The following is a 12315-nucleotide window of genomic DNA, read 5'->3' as shown; positions in this document are numbered from 1 at the left end:
TTGAAATATATATATATATATATATATGTATATATATATATATATGGTAACCATAAAATATATAATAGCCCAGAGAGTGGTGGCAAGGTGGCTGAATAAGAAGAGCTCCAGTCTACAGCTTCCAGTGAGATCAACATAGAAGTCAGGGGGTTTCTGCATTTCCAACTGACATATCAGGTTCATCTCATGGGGACAGGTTGGACACTGGGTGTAGCCCATGGAGGGTGAGCCAAAGCAGGGTGGGGTGTCAACACATCCGGGAAGCATAAGGGGTCATGGGATCTCCCTCTCCTAGCCAAGGGAAGCTGTGAGGGACTGTACTGGGAGGAACACTACACTCTGGCCCAGATACTGTGCTTTTCCCATGGTCTTCACAACTGACAGACCAGGAGTTTGCCTCTGGTGCCTATGCCACCAGGGCTCTGGGTTTCAAGCACAAAACTGGGCAGACACTGAGCTAGCAGTAGGAGTTATATATGTATACCCCAGTGGTACCTGGAACGCCAGCGTACCATTCACTCTCGTGGAAAGAGGGCTGAAGCCAGGGAGACTCCACCCCCATGGAGTCAAGCAAGCTAAGATCCACTGGCTTGAAATTCTTGAGCAAGGCCGAGGCAGCCAGATTGCCTCTCTAGATTCCTCCTCTCTGGGCAAGGCACCTCTGAAAAAAAGGCAGCAGCCCCATTCAGGGACTTATAGAAAAATAAACCATCTCCCTGAGACAGAGCACCTGGGGGAAGGAGTGCTATGAGTGCAGCTTCAGCAGACTTAAATGTCCCTGCCTGAAAGCTCTGAAGAGAGAAGCAGATCTCCCAGCACAGTGTTCAAGCTCTGATAAGGGACAGACTGCCTCCTCAAGAGGGTCCCTGAGTCCCGTGTACCCTGACTGGGAGACTCCTCCCAGCAGCGGTCAACAGATACCTCATACATAGAGCTCTGGCTGGCATCTGGCAGGTGTCCCTCTGGGACGAAGCTTCCAGAGGAAAGAACAGGCGGCAATCTTTGCTATTCTGCAGCCTCCACTGGTGATATCCAGGCAAACAGGGTCTGGAGTGGACATCCAGCAAACTCCAGCAGACCTGCAGCAGAGCGGCCTGACTGTTAAAAGGAAAACTAAGAAACAGAAATGAAGAGTATCAACATCAACAAAAAGGATGTCCACTCAGAGACCCCATCAGAGGGTCACCAACATCAAAGAACAAAGGTAGATAAATCCACGATGAGAAACCACTGCAAAAAGGCTGAAAATTCCAAAAACCAGAATGCCTTTTCTCATCCAAAGGATCACAATTCCGTGCTAGCAAGGGAAAAAAAACTGGACGGACAATGAGTTTGATGAATTGACAGAAGTAGGCTTCAGAAGGTACTTCAGAGGGTAATAACAAGCTCCTCCAAGCTAAAGGAGCACGATCTAACCCAATTCAAGGAAGCTAAGAAACTGAAAAAGGGTTAGACAAATTGCTAACTAGAATAACCAGTTCAGAGAAGAACAAAAATGACCTGGTGGAGCCGAAAAACACAGCACAAGAACTTCGTGAAGCATACACAAGTATCAATAGCCAAATTGAAAAAGCAGAAGAAAGGACATCAGTTTGAAGATCAATTCAATGAAACAAGGCTAGAAGACAAAATTAGAGAAAACAGAGTGAAAAGAAATGAACAAAGTCTCCAAGAAATATGGGACTATGTGAAAAGACCAAATCTATGCTTGATTGGTGTAACTGAAAGTGATGGGAAAATGGAACCAAGTTGGAAAACACACTTCAGGATATTACCAAGGAGAACTTCCCCCACCTAGAGGGCAACATTCAAATTCAGGAAATACAGAGAACACCACAAAGATACTCCTCGAGAAGAGCAACCCCAAGACACATAATTGTCAGTTTCACCAAGGTTGAAATGAAGGAAAAAATGTTAAGGGCAGCCACAGAGAAAGGCTGGGTTACCCACAAAGGGAAGCCCATCAGCCCATCAGACTAACAGCGGATGTCCCTGCAAAAACCATACAAACCAGAAGTGAGTGGGGTCCAATATTCAACATTCTTAAAGAAAAGAATTTTCAACCCAGAATTTCATATCCAGCCATACTAAGCTTCATAAGCAAAGGAGAAGTAAAATTCTTTGCAGACAAGCAAATGCTGAGAGATTTTGTCACCACCAGGCTTTTCTTACAAGAGCTCCTAAAGGAAGCAATAAACATGGAAAGGAACAACCAGTACCAGCCACTGCAAAAAACACACCAAATTGTAAAGACCATCAACATGATGAAGAAATTGTATCAACTAATGGGCAAAATAACCAACTAGCATCACAATGACAGGATCAAATTCACACATAACAATATTAACCTTAAATGTAAATGGGCTAAGTGCCCCAATTAACAGACACAGACTGGCAAATTGGATACAGAGTCAAACCCATCAGTATGCTGTATTCAGGAGACCCATGTCACTTGCAAAGACACACTTAGGCTCAAAATAAAGGGATGGAGGAAGATTTACCCAGCAAATGGAAAGCAAAAAAAAGCAGAGGTTACAATCCTAGTCTCTGATAAAACAAACTTTAAATCAACAAAGATCAAAAGAGAAAAAGAAGGCCATTACATAACGGTAAAGAGATGAATGCAGCAAGAAGAGCTAACTTTTCTAAATATATATGTACCCAATACAGGAGCACCCGGATTCATAAAGCAAATTCTTAGAGACCTACAAAGAGATGTGAACTCCCACACAATAAAAGTGGGAGACTTTAACAACCCACTGTCAATGTTAGACATATCAATGAGGCAGAAAATTAACAAGGATAATCCAGGACTTGAACTCAGCTCTGGATGAAGCAGACTTAATAGACATCTACAGAACTCTCCACCCCAAATCAACAGAATATACATTCTTCTCTGCTCCACATCTCACTCATTCTAAAATTGACCACAAATGCAACAGAACAGAAATCATAACAAACAGTCTCTCAGACCACAGTGGAATCAAATTAGAACTCAGGATTAAGAAACTCACTCAAAACTGCACAACTACATGGAAACTGAACAACCTGCTCCTGAATGACTACTGGGTAATTAAAGAAATTAAGGCACAAATAAAGATGTTCTTTGAAACCAAGGAACAAAGAACAAAGACACAATGTATCAGAATCTCTGGGACACATTTAAAGCAGTGTGTGGAGTGAAATCTATAACACTAAATATCCACAAGAAAGCAGGAAAGATTGAAAATCGACACCCTAGCATCACAATTAAAAGAACTAGAGAAGCGAGAAGAAACAAACTCAAAAGCCAGTAGAAGACAAGAAATAACTAAGATCAGAGAAGAACTGAAGGAGATAGAGACACGGAAAATCCTTCAAAAAAATCAATGAATGCAGGAGCTGGATTTTTGAAAAGATCAACAAAAGAGATAGAGCAATCACCAGAGTAATAAAAAAGAAAAGAGAAGACTCAAATAGATGCAATAAAAAATAATGAAGGGGATATCACCACGGATCCCACAGAAATACAAATAACCATCAGAGAATACTATAAGTACGTCTACACAAATAAACTAGAAAATCTAGAAGAAATGGATAAATTCCTGGACATATACACCCTCCCAAGACTAAACCAGGAAGAAGTCGAATCCCTGAATAGACCAATAACAAGTTCTGATATTGAGGCAGTAATTAATAGCCTACCAAAAAAAAACGCCCAGGACTAGACAGATTCATGGCCGAATTCTACCATAGGTACAAAGAGGAGCTGGTACCATTCCTTCTAAAACTCTTCCAGCAGTAGAAAAGCAGGACTCCTCCCTAACTCATTTTATGAGGCCGGCATCATCCTGATACCAAAACCTGGCAGAAACACAACAAAAAAAGAAAATTTCAGGCCAACATTCATGATGAACTTTGATGTAAAAATCCTCAATAAAATGCTGGCAAATAGAATCCAGCAGCACATCAAAAAGCTTATCCACCATGATCAAGTGGGCTTCATCCCTGGGATGCAAGACTGGTTCAACATACACAAATCAATAATCCATCACATAAACAAAACCAATGATAAAAAACACATGATTATCTCAATACATGCAGAATAGACCTTCAACAAAATTTAACATCCCTTCATGCTGAAAACTCTCAATAAAGTAGGTATTGATGGCACGTATCTCAAAATAATAAGAGTTATTTATGAGAGACCCACAGCCAATATCATACTGAATGGGCCAAAACTTAAAGCATTCCCTTTGAAAACCAGCATAAGACAAGAATGCCCTCTCTTACCACTCCTATTTAACATAGTATTGGAAATTCTGGCAAGGGCAATCAGGCAAGAGAAAGAAATCAAGGGTATTCCGTTAGGAAAAGAGGAAGTGAAATTGTCTCTGTTTGCAGATGACGTGATTGTATATTTTAAAAACCCCATCGTCTCAGCCCAAAATCTCCTTAAGGTGATAAGCAACTTCAGCAAAGTCTCAGGATACAAAATCAATGTGTAAAAATCACAAGCATTCCTATACACCAATAATAGACAAACAGAGAGCCAAATCATGAGTGAACTCCCATTCACAATTGCTAAGAAGAGAATAAAATACCTAGGAATACAACTTACAAGTGTTGTGAAGGACCTCTTCTAGGAGAACTACAAACCACTGCTCAAGGAAATAAGAGAGGACACAAACAAATGGAAAAACATTCCATGCTCATGGATAAGAAGAATCAATATCATGAAAATGGCCATACTGCCCAAAGTAATTTACAGATTCAATGCTATTCACATCAAGCTACCATTGACTTTCTTCACAGAACTGGAAAAAACTACTTTAAATTTCATATGAAACCAAAAAAGAGCCTGTATAGCCAAGACAATCCCAAGCAAAAAGAACAAAGCTGGAGGCATCACACTACCTGACTTCAAACTATACTACAAGGCTACAGTAACCAAAACAGCATGGTACTGGTACCAAAACAGATATAAAGACCAATGGAATAGAACAGAGGCCTCAGAAATAACACCACACATCTACAACCATCTGATCTTTGACAAACCTGACAAAAACAAGAAATGGGGAAAGGATTCCCTATTTAACAAATGATGTTGAGAAAACTGGTTAGCCACATGCAGAAAACAGAAACTGGATCCCTTCCTTACACCTTGTACAAAACTTAACTCCTGATGGATTAAAGACTTAAATGTAAGACCTAAAACCATAAAAACCCAGAAGAAAACCTAGGCAATACTATTCAGGGCATAGGCATGGGCAAAAATTTCATGACTAAAACACCGAAAGCAATTGCAACAAAAGTCAGAATTGACAACTAGGATCTAATCAAACTAAAGAGCTTCTGGAGAGCAAAAGAAATGATCATCAGAGTGAATAGGCAGCCTACAGAATGGGAGGAAATTTTTGTAATCTATCCCTCTGACAAAAGGTTAATATCCAGAATCTACAAGGAACTTAAACACGTTTACAAGAAAAAAAAAAAAAAAAAAAAAAGTAGGCAAAGAATATAAACAGACATTTCTCAAAAGAGAAATTGATTTATGCAGCCAACAAACATATGAAAAAAAGCTCATCATCACTGGTCATTAAATTAAATGCAAATTAAAACCACAATGAGATACTATCTCACACCAGTTAGTTTGGCAATCACTAAAAAGTCAGGAAACAACAGATGCTGGAGAGAATGTGGAGAAATAGGAACACTTTTACACTATTGGTGGGAGTGTAACTTAGTTCAATCATTGTGGAAGACAGTGTGGCGATTCCTCAAGGATCTAGAACTAGAAATGCGGTTTGACCCAGCCATCCCATTACTGGGTGTATACCCAAAGGATTATAAATTATTTTACTATAAAGACACATGCACACATATGTTTACTATAACACTATTTACAACAGCAAAGACGGGATCCAACTCAAATGCCCATCAATGATAGACTGGGTAAAGAAAATGTGGCACATATATGCATGGAATACTATACAGCAATAAAAAACGATGAGTTCATGTCCTTTGAAGGGACATGGATGAAGTTGGAAACCATCATTCTCATCAAACTAACACAAGAACAGAGAACCAAACACCACATGTTCTCACTCATAAATGAGAGCTGAACAATGAGAACACATGGACATGAAGGGTGGGCATCATGCACTAGGATCTGTCAGGGGATGGGGTCTGGGGGAGGGATAACATTCAGAGAAATACCTAATGTAGATGATGGGTTGATGGGTGCAGCAAACCACAATGGCACGTGTATACCTATGTAACAGATCTGCATGTTCTGCACATGTACCCCAGAACTTAAAGTATAATAAAAAATTAAATTAAAAATACATATATATAATATTCATACAATCATCATATCAGCTATGGTTATCAGGTCCATAACTCACTGTGTAGGCATCAGTCAATGTAACCATTCATCTTTTTAAAACACGGGAATTGTTAAGACTTCTGTCCTTGAATGTAATTCTATGTCTGTGTCTCTAGTGCACAACAGTATCCAAGTTCTCCTGGGTATACATCCCATTTATATTTTCTACTCCTCCTGGCATTTTGGTGTGGCCACATAACTGAAATCTGCCTAAAAGAAAGGGAGTAGATGTCATCTGTGCCATTTCTAGAAAAGGCCCTTAAAAATATTCTAAAAGCATTTCTCCCTTTCTCTGTCCATGCACTAACAGGGAAGAGAGGGTTCTCAGGACACAGAGGAAGGGGAAACCTGGAGGTGGAAAGAGCTTGGGCCCAGAATGGTAGTGCCCTGCAAAGCCCCAGACCCTGCTATTAGCTACGTCAGGCTGATGGGCCAGGGACATGGCAAGGCATTGAAATTCTGAGGTCATTCACACCAGTTAGGGTGTTCCAAAGAATATACTCCATTTCAGCAAATGTATTCTACAAATGTACTTATTTACTTGCCCAGAAGTGGTAGGAAGAACCATTCCATTCTTACATCCCTAGCATATAGCACAGAGCTTGGTACAGAGTAGATTCTCATTACATGTTTATAAATGAATGAATGAGTGAACATGGAGAGAGAAAAGAAAAACTTCCAAATACAATGAAATGTGCTTTTCCATCTGGTATCTTTAAAACACAAATCTTTACCACATGTTTTGTGTCCACAGTTAAAGGGGGTTGTTGATAATAATACTGAATAGTTTTTGGCTTTTAAAAAATTAATAAAATTGCATCTATTTATGTTATGCAACATAGTGTTTTGAAATAAGTAAAAATTATAATTTTGTTTTCCAAAATCACCTTCCTCCTCTCAAATTGTAACCATGAGGGAAGGAATCATTTGTCTTCTGTGCAGAGGCTCTTTGTACACAAATAAACGCTGTTCTTCTTCGCCTGCCATCAGGGATCATGTCAAGGGACCGCTCTCATCACCTCTGCTTCTCTGTTGACGTGAAACACGTGTGAGGCTGGAAGCTGCCAAACCTGAGGGAGCCTGCATTCCTGTGCCCTGTCAGTGGGTCTTCACTGTGACTTCCCAAGCAAAGCACTGGGGGCCTATCCAGTTTCACTTCCTGTGGGCTTGTTCTTGCAGGCCAGAAGGAAGCCAAACACTGCCTGGCAGGGAGTGCAGGGCCATGAGATACAGCTGGGCCATCCTCCCTGTCGCTGGGCAAGGACACCAGTCTCCAGGTCACAGAGAGCAACTCTCACTGTTTTTCATTGGATCCTTTTCATGGGATTTCTTTGGATCCTTTCCTCAGATCTTTCGTTAAGCCAGCAACACCACCAAAAGTAAATAAATGAAAATATCAAATTGACTTTGGAAAACATTATCTGCCATGAACTACCTCTGAGTTAGCCTCGTTCAGCTCCTTTTGCTGTGCTCAGTATGGGGAGACATGAGGAGTACATGGAGGTTCCCAGGGCTGCCATGAGAACCTCAGCTTTCCCCTTCACTAGCTTCATGGCTGTGACCCAGAACTTATCCTTTCTGAGTCTCATTTTTCTTATCAAAAAAAAAAAAAAAAAAAAAAAAAAAAAAAAAAAAAAAATGAGAACAGTAAGCAAAGCATTAGGATTGTGTTGGAAGGGGAATATGAGAAAAAGCCTGGCAGATAGACAATACCTGTTATCACACTGAGAGCCATGTGTCTTGGTAAGACATGAGGGAGCACAGGCAGTTGGATCTCATTTCCTGCCAGGAGGAAAGGAGCCAAGACAGCTCACCCAGGGTCACTGAGGGCCTGAGTCTGTTAGCCAATGAAGCCAGAGCTGGAGCAATTCCTGCCTCATAGTCCAGTGCCATTTCTATGCTGTCTTAGCAAAAGCTTTCCCACTGCACAAACCATCTGCATGTTCATTCCTTTGGGTGACACATTTCTTTCCCAGCCCTAAGTGAGTGTTACCCAAAAAAGTATTACTCCACTGTCCTCAGTAGCACCTCCACATCCAGCCTGTCTCTATCATAGTCCCACTGTGCCAAGTGTCCTTGGCCAAGGGCAAGAGGTAGCAGGGGACCGTAGTGGTTCCTCTTCTTCTTAAAAGAACTTTAAAAAAATGGCAATATCCAAAGGAGGGGTCCTAAACACGTCACAAGAGTCCAAGTTGCTCCCTGTGCACTGGTCTTTCTTGTGCTATAAAATCTAAGGGAGCAATTAAGTGCTTAGTTGTCTCAAAAGCTGAGCTTGGGCGTCTCAGTCCTTCTGTGCTCCCAGTGCGAGGGGCCCTGCTTGTGATGCTCCCTAAATGACACAGGCCTTCCCTTTATGAAGTCTGTCATCCTGAGACTCCTGCTAATTGGTGATTCCTTCAATTCTGGAGTTCAGTCTATCACATAGTGTTGCTGACCACATCAGAGCAACTGCTTGAACATTATCTAAGCTCAACTGACGGGGGTCTCCCATGCAATTGAGTAGTCAGCTGTTTAGTTTTGTAAATCTGCAGCAGAGAGACTTGGGCTGTCCTATTGCAAAATGAATCCTGTTGCAAAGTCTGGGAAGAAGATACTAGAGCCTAGGGTTGACAAAATTCATTCCAGTTATTTCATTCCATGTTAAAAGTATCAAATAAAAAGTGAGACAATTTTATTAATTTTCACATGTGATACTTAGCTTATCTTCTCATTAAAGATATACATCTTAATTAAAAGCTGTTTAAGATGATATGCTATGCTGATTTATTCCACCCAAACAAACAAAACAAATATTTACTAACCATTTGTTTAATGTGTCAGGAGCCTTATTCTATACTTTACATGTTATTTCGTTTTATCATCACAAATAAATCATATCACAAATACTGTTCTTTAGAGATTACTATGTGCCAGGCCCTGTACTGACGTCTCTACATGTATTATTAGTTCATTTTATTGTCATAACCCAGTAAAACTGTTACTACAGAATGAGTAACCCTAATTTCAAAATCCAAAATTTGAAACTTTCTGAGCCCTGACATGACATGTGTAAAACTCCACACCTAATCTCATGTGATGGGTCAACATACACAAACTTTGTTTCATGCACAAAATTATTTAAAATGTTATATAAAATTACATTCAGGCTATGTTATAAGGTGTATATGAAACATAAGTTAATTTTGTGTTTAAACTTGCATCACTTCCCCAAGAGATCTTGTTATGTACATTCAAATATTCCAAAATTTAAAAATTCTGAAACCTGAAACACTGATGATCCCAACCATTTTGGATAAGGAATATTCAACCTGTATTATTATCCTCATTTGTCAAATGAGGAACTTTAGGAACAGAGAAGTTCAGTAACTTGCCCCAGGTCACGTAGTCGGCTCAGAGCTGGGATTTTCACACAGGAGCCTGGCTCCCAGGTGTATAAGCTCTCCAACTGCAGCTGCCTTCCCTAAGAAGTTTCCAGCACAGCCTCTGGCAAAGGTAGTGGCCTTCAGGACTTTCCACAGAGGGACTCATTTCTTTCTTTGCCTTCTCACTCTGTGCCACGTGCCTGAAAACCAGAGACTGCATTTCATAAAAGTTGCCTGACTCAATGAAGGTGTGGGTAGGTATAATTATTCTAATTTTGCAAGAAGAATTAGCTCTGAAAAACTAAGTCAGTCAGGGCAGAACCACTCAAGATTCAATCTTGGGCCACTGTGCATCTAACATCTGTGATGTTTAACCTGCCTCACAACACACACTCCTGTCTGCCACATGTGCTCATACCTTTGCTATAGAATTTTCCTAGCATACGTTATTATTGACGTGTTTGCAAGGCATTATCTTCAATTCACCTGGGATTATTCTTCAGGATAGAGGTCGAGGGTGGGAAGTGAGGGTCATTTTGTCTTTCTGGGCAACCCCAGCACCCCACTGTTTCTGACAAATACAAGGCACCCAGCAATGGTTTGTTGAATATATGACAAATGAGAGAATAAAGGATAACTTAATAATAATGCCTTTATTTGCTTCTCTAAAACAACCTTTTCTTTGTTTTTTACAGAAGGCTACAGTCAGCAATGAGATCATTTTTATTCTATCACTATAGCTTTTGCTTGAGAAAAACATTAACAAGTATCTCCTTCCAGAAATCTTGCAGATCAATTTGTTTAGTCATGAGGGCTCAACAGCCATCTGTTACTCAGCTGCAGTTGTTTATTCATACTTTTGCCCATTCATCTGTTTTGTGTTTCCTTTTGTCCATATCTCACTTAAGATAAACAAAATCCTGTCAGTGTGTGAAGAAAGCCAAGCCTCCGAATCTGCCTGTGCTGAGAACAAGGGTATTATTTGTCAGAAGGACGAAAGAGCCGAGGGTGAAGGAAAGAATACACACTTCTTGTGCTTGAAAAGTAGAAGGTCATTGAACATTACTAATTATGGAGTCCTACTCATTCTGACTTTAAAGTACCCACTGGGTTATTTAGGAGTATAAGATGCAGTCATTCCAGTCCTGCAAACATTTCCAACACTATATCTGCTTTTCACATTATTTGTAGAACTTCTCATTTTTTCACCTTGGCAAAAGATTTTTCTTCTCTAATTCAGAGAACAAGATCATAGACACAGACAGGTTTTCTAATGAAAGAGAGAACATTCTCCTACCAACTCAGAAACCATGGGAAAGACATCATTACTTGTTCTTCACCATCTTCTAATGAGAATTTCAAATCAGTTCCCTGCCACTAAATTTCTTAAGTGACAAAATTTCCCATCCAAATTGGCTTAATCATAATGAAATTCCATGTACCTGAAAACTCCAGAGTTAGGATGGAATTCAGAAAACTCTTGATCAGAATTTACATGATTTCTTCTGCCTTTCACTCCTGCTGGCCTCTGTATGGGATTTCATTCTCATGGGTCTCATACCATGGTGAGATGGAGGTGGGAGCTTCAGAGACGTGTTTACAGCTATGCTACAGGGAGAAAGGATTACCCCTTTCAGTTCCAGAAGCTGCAGCAAATATTTCATTCTTGCTCACTGACTTTGATGGTGGCACAGGCCCATTCTCCAACCTTCCATTTAGGCCAGAGGAAACCAAGAATCTAATTGATGAGCCCCTTACAACTTTTGGACCTTTTGGTCCTGAGATTTGGGACCAGAGAAGTGAGTCCACTCTACTGGAACCACAAGTGGATCCCCAGAAGAAAACGTGGAGCTATTAACTCAAGAAGGGCATATAGTGAACAAATAGTTAACTGACTGAAGGTACCTGCATCCTGTAGAAACTTATTCAGCCACTGAGTCGCAGCCAAATTTTACCAGAGGTAAAAGAGGAGTTGGTACCATTCCTTCTGAAACTATTCCAAACAATAGAAGAGGAACTCCTCCCTAACTCATTTTATGAGGCCAGCATTATCCTGATACCAAAACCTGGCAGAGACACAACAAAAAAGGAAAATTTCAGGCCAATATCCCTGATGAACATCGATGTGAAAATCTTCAATAAAATACTGGCAAACAGAATCCAGCAGCACATCAAAAGCTTATCCACCACGATCAAGTCGGCTTTATTCTTGGGATGCAAGGCTGGTCCAACGTATGCAAATCAATAAATGTAATCCATCAAGTAAACAGAACCAATGACAAAAACGACATGATTATCTCAATAGATGCAGAAAAGACTTTTGATAAAATGCAATATTTCTTTATGCTAAAAATTCTCAATAAACTAGTTATTGATGGAAAGTATCTCAAAATAATAAGAGCTGTTTATGACAAACCCATAGCCAATATCATACTAAATGGGCAAAAGCTGTAAGCATTCCCTTTGAAAACCACCACAAGAAAAGGCTGCCCTCTCTCACCACACCTATTCAACATAGTATTGGAAGTTCTGACAAGGGTAGTCAGTCAAGAGAAATAAATCAAGGGTATTCAGTTAGGAAAAGAG

Source organism: Rhinopithecus bieti, unplaced genomic scaffold, assembly GCF_001698545.2.
Source record: "Rhinopithecus bieti isolate Rb0 unplaced genomic scaffold, ASM169854v2 scaffold_62808, whole genome shotgun sequence".
NCBI classification, from domain to species: Eukaryota; Metazoa; Chordata; class Mammalia; order Primates; family Cercopithecidae; genus Rhinopithecus; species Rhinopithecus bieti.
This window is presented reverse-complemented; position numbering follows the sequence as displayed.